This window comes from Primulina eburnea, chromosome 10, assembly GCF_022965805.1.
Source record: "Primulina eburnea isolate SZY01 chromosome 10, ASM2296580v1, whole genome shotgun sequence".
NCBI lineage: Eukaryota > Viridiplantae > Streptophyta > Magnoliopsida > Lamiales > Gesneriaceae > Primulina > Primulina eburnea.
In genome coordinates, this window is record NC_133110.1 from 11975451 (window position 1) to 11981450 (window position 6000).

General features: G+C 35.2%; 1 pseudogene; it reads left to right on the forward strand.

Moving 5' to 3' along the window:
* The window catches only part of LOC140803110 (probable U3 small nucleolar RNA-associated protein 11), a 49789-nt pseudogene extending 44254 nt beyond the window's left edge, over window positions 1–5535 (forward strand).
* Window positions 5536–6000: the final 465 nt, after the last annotated feature.

The following is a 6000-nucleotide window of genomic DNA, read 5'->3' on the forward strand; positions in this document are numbered from 1 at the left end:
ATTCCCATAACACATCTTACATTTCTTGAAATCCCAAGTGTTACTCAAAAGTTCGCATTTACTCCTTAAAAATTTTTAAAATTGCAATCTGGCCCTTACAGTTCTCCAAATTTACATTTTGGCCCTACAACTCTTCGAAATTTGCATTATTGTCCCCATAAAATTTTCCATATTTCCCTCATTGAACTTTTAAATTCTCGAACTCAAAAATTAAATCCCAAAATTTGGTAAATTCGAAAACAGTCCCTTAGAATTTTTTTTGTTTTGTACTTAAGTCCTCAAATTATTAGTTATCACAATCGGGTCCTTAAAATTCTTAATTCATGCAATTCAATCCTTAAATCCAACTAGATAGAGCATGCATCCTAAATAAATTCTCATAATTAATCTTACATTTTTATAGATACTTAAAATTCTCAAATTGTACATTTATAATCTTAACGATTGTCGTAGTCTTCGAATCGCTATTGCTTATATGAAATTCTCAAAAATTCACTCGACTAGCAACCAAGAACCATCAATAATTTCTTAGAAATTCTCCAAGTCCCAAATGCATTCATAATTTTCAAGATTAACTTATGACCCATAAGAAGGACATCGGTACTGTTGACCAAAAATTAATATAGTCAAATCAATTTCAACTTCTCCTAAAGCCCAATATTTGGATTCTTAGACATTCCCAATTCCAAACGTAACCAACATGCATAATTACATTATTTCTTTAAATTTAAATAAATACTGAATAATTAAAATCTGAATATCAAATATTTCATGAAAACATGCTGATAAAATATTTCATGCTTTAAATAAAAGGCGTAAATGTAAAACTTACAGACCGAAGATGTGACTTCATGAGCTTCTCGTGGTCAGTAGTAGTACAACCCTTTACAAGAACATAGGCTCTGATACCAACTGTAAAGGCCCGAAATTCGTGCTTGAAAATTTGAGGAAAAATTAGAATTTTCTTTTTTAAATAATTAAATTGCCTCATTCATAAAATAGACCGATAAATAAAGGTTAATGTTCAAAATGGCAGCGGAAAAAATTAATGTTTGCAAAGTATCAATTTAAAATAATTCATCAACAGATAAAAACTGAGTTCGGAAAATAATAAATGCTAAAAATGAGGTCCTCGGGTTCCACTACTTCCGACCCAAGCTAGCTCACTGGTCCCCGCCCTCGGCCCCGACCTCATCAGTACCTACAACAATCAAGTCTAGTGAGTCCAAAGACTCAGCATGCATATATCGTAAATAACAAGTAAATAAATAATAAAGTCGCATGCAAGTGAAAATATCCTGTAATGAGGTGTAACGTAAAATATCATTTCAATAGTAATTATAATACGTGCATAACTGAACTGAAAATATCATGGTAAAAATGTTTGCTCCTTGGAGCCCTATAATAAAATAACTTGTAATAGTTTTCTTGGTGAGATTATGGTCTACGCAAGTGGTCCCTGAACTGACCGGTAACTGGGGACCGGGCCGATAACTGACGACCGGGGGAAACTGACCGGAAACTGGCGACCGGGTGAAACTAACCGGTAACTGACGACCGGACCGGTAACTGACGACCGAGAACTGAACTGACTGGTAACTGGCGACCGGATGAAATAATAATCCCATGATAGTAAAGTGACCACAAGCAATATCGCATAAATCTCAAAATGAATATTTTGCTCGAGATATAATTAAATAACATCATTAAATATGAACAATTTCGATCTTCTTGCATTAAAATCATGTACTTGCGATATTTAAAAATACCTATATGGCTTGATTGAAGAGTGAAAGAAGATATAAACATGCCTTGGTTTGTTTTGACAGAAAACAAACGAAATAACGACACGGCACGGCGGAGACAGAGTGCTCTTCACTTTCTCACTTTTTCTCTCTTAATTCCTTTAAACCAAGCATGCACCATAATTATTATAATAGCGTAAAAATCGTAAACGTGATGCATGAACATTTAAAATATCATGATTTGTGCTCAGGACGCTGCCAGGACCAAAAATCTCACCTCGGTTGCAAAACTCGAGCCCATACTATAACTTAATCGATTCGTTTTTTTTTAAAACTTGGACCAGGGTCCAGGTTTTAATTCGAATCGACTCGAAACGCAAATAAATCTTTTCCAACTTTTGAACCCACCTTAAAAACTTTAAAAAGATCCTAAAATTATCACCTCATCCTCATAAACCCACGGCTGGAACTCCAGCACATCATTTGACACTAATCTCTCTCCACAAGCCACGTCTACCCTTTGCTCACCTCTCCAAATTCATGCCAACCCTCCTCCACCGAACCAGCCCTCAACCAATCACCTCTCGACTAATCTAAGCTCTCTCCTGGACGCAAACAACCCACGCAAACACCCCCATGCACCAATCCTTTCACTCATGATCGCCCCACACTAAAATGAGCCACCCACGGTTCATGATCCTTCCCGTGATTGAACCATACCAGGGCGTACCAGCAGCCTTCAGACCTTTCCACAGCCACGGTTCAGACCCCATGTAACCTGGTTCAGACCTCGGATCGGTCTTCAAGCCATCGAATCCACCCCTACCTCCATATATGCACTAACCGAGCCTCCCTCCCAGAAATCCATCTACTCGACCACTCCTTAGCAGCGTTCAACCACTCAACTAAACCCCAAGCCAAACATCTTGACACACCAGAAACTCTTAACCACACAAGGATCGCAGCCCTTTGCACCGAATTCAGAAAAACGTGAGTTTCAAAGCATGGAATGCAAAGATACATGCAATAACCAAAACCAACCATGCACCTACTTGGATCGAGAGTTTCACAAAACAAATACTCACATAACAGCATGTATATATCGTGCATGATGCATAAACAAAATGGTACAAATGCGTGCCTTGATGTTATAGACGCGAGGGGATCGAAGAACGATTGCCGGAGATATTTTTTTCTTCAAGAAATGATCTTGGCCGATGGAACCTTCAGCAGAAAATGGTGAAACCGATGGAGAATAATGATGAACAAGTGGGTGTCGGCTGGTGGGGGGAAAGGTAGGGTTAGGTTTAGGTTAAAGAATGGTTTAGTGTTAATTAAATAGTAATCAAATGGCTAATGGGCCCTAAATTGTTTAATTAAAAGCTTAAAAGAGTTTTATGCCCAACGAGCTTAAAAGTTGGCCCATTAAATCCAAATACAATCTCGAAAAATATGTCGTGTTGAAATGATTTTGAAAATATTAACTGAACCATTAAAAAGTCTCCCGATTCGATAAAATTTGAGTACCATTAAAAATTAAAATCCTGCGGGTAAAAATACCCAAAATTTCTCATTTTCAAACAATACACTTAAAAATGATTTAAATTAATTTACAAAAATAAATCGTGAAATAAAATAGTTTTTCCTGAAAATTCTCCGGTCTCCGATCCTCGTTCGAACGTGAAATGCATCTAGAAATCCTAATGCATGAATTTCATGAATTAATCTTATCATGCATGAATTATGTATAAAATACATAAAAATAATTAAACACAAATTAATGAAATAAACATGCATTTTATGCTTTAAAAGAATTTAATAAAATACAAATAAATTTAATAATTTGCATCATGAGGTTCACATGGACTTTTCGGTTTTCGGGACGTTACACCAAGGGGCAATGAGATTGTCTTCTCTGGAACTTATGTCTGAATCACTTGAATTCCATGTTTACACTTGTGTGTCTGCAAATGACAGATTTTTTTTTCATCCAAGACAGTGATTTGGTGGTAATGTACTGGTCACACAAAGTATTAATGCATAAAATGGTGCAGGGCAAATATTGCTCAGTAGTATAGCATTTTGAGCTTAGTAGATATTTTTGTGTTTCATGAAGTATGTTGGCTGGCTGTTGATTCTCTTTCTAGGGAGGAGGCAAGAGAAGTATGCAAAAAAGATTCAGAACAAAGGAACCCATCAGCTTTTAAAGACTTGCCTAAAGTTATTTTGAGGTACTGAAAGCTATTTTTTTTAGTCAATTGCCTCCTACAAAATTGGATTGCCAGGTTGATAACCTGTTTCTACTTCCCTCCCCACAATTAAGATCACTACCGAGTACCGAATGATATCATTACCGTCAATCCATAAGCTATATTGCAAAAACGAAGTGGACTACAAATTTTCCTTGACAATCAGAAATAATTTGCTTTAGTCTGCCTGTCCTCACAGCTCTTTCATTTGTCTCTTCACCACCCATACTTTACCCCCTTTAAGTTATCAATACTTCACTTGTTGATTGAATATGGTGATATTTGGCGTCTTGTCATAATATCTTATTTTTCTTATTGAATTTAGTTTTCAATTTCTACTTCTTTGGTATTCCCTGCTATTGTTCGAGTTTTCTCTTCAAAAACTTTTTTGGATTTGTTGTTCACAAATATATACCAATTGGGAATATCAATCGCATGCTATGTGAGTTAATTATAATTCCATTTATGCGTGCATGATAAATATTTATGGCCGTGTGTCTTTTTTGTCTTGTCTGGACTTTCTACTGGGCTTCTATTTTTTCCCAGAGATCAATACTATCCCGTCATTGTGAGTGCTGTATCTTTGTATAAATTTTATGGGAATTAGGGGATGATACTTTTCTCCATCATGCCACTTGACGAACTTTGGTTCAAGAAATCGAATTGATGCACAAGTGCTAGAGAATTTAAACCCAACTGACGTTTTTTGTATCATAAACTACTATATATCATATTCCCTAAAGGGTCTTGCTTGTTGGCAATCGTTGCTGCATTTTCCTAAAATTTAATCCTTTTTCTATGTTGTATCTTTCTACTTTGATATTGGCTATCTAGTTTTATTCCAAATGACTTTTCTGTTTCTTGTAGAACATAACTTTATCGAATCAAATAGTTGGTTATTTGTCCGCCGTTCACAAATCCTTTTCCTTTTGATGAGTTTTGCTTTGGTTGATTTCCAAATTTCTTTTCAGTCTCTCCTTGGCTTTAGGCCTTCATATTACTTTTGTTTCTCTTCTACATCGAGGAAGTTAGACTAGAATTTGTGGTTGAGGAGTTTAGTTTAATCGTGTATAGAAACACGGTCAACATGCAGGAAGACAGATTCTTCGTATCGAGAGCTAGAGGCTAGAAAAAAACGGTTAAAAGATCTAGAGAAAATATACACGGATATGTCTATGCAGAAAGAGTTAAAGGTATCAATATTTCAGAGAGTACGTTATACGCTTCATTTTTTCCTTGTTTCGCTGTAGGGTAATCATTTTGATGCATCATTGGTGCAGAAAAGGGGTAAGAAACGCAAACTGCGCGAAGATGAAATGGTTAGTCCCACTTCAAGACCCGTGTATAAATGGCGACAGGAAAGGAAACGTTGAATAGAATAATTCTATAACGAAGATTTCTTGAATGAGAACCTGAGGAGGGGACGTGCAACAATATCTTGTAGTCATCTGGGAAGCACAATTTTCGTAACTGTGTTGAAACTGCGTGATTTTTAATCGGAACAACCGTAAACGTTGAAACATAATTTTTCTGTGACTGATGTTGGAAACAAAAGTATACTTCGATATTTTCATAACCGGATCACCTTCATAACCGGACCGGTGATCGAATCGAAAAACACATGTTGAATTTATGGTGTGACTGAAAATTGTTATATTATATAAAATAATAATATAATATTATAAATAATAAAAAAGATATAGTTACTGATATAGTGATATTTCATGCTTTTAAGTTCCCAAAAATACTCTGCCATTATAGCAGTCAGATCCATCAAATTTCACTGCGAAGAACTACAATAATGTGTGTAAAGTTTATAGCTTATATTTTCATTGTCGAAATTCTTTTCCATAAAAATATAATAGAAAAAAGTGGGAAAATTGAGTGTTGTTTTGAATGTTTTATATATATATATATATATATATATATATATATATATATATATATTAGAAAACTAACATTAAAAAATATGTTCTATTTAGATATATGTGTAATAAAAGAGTTAC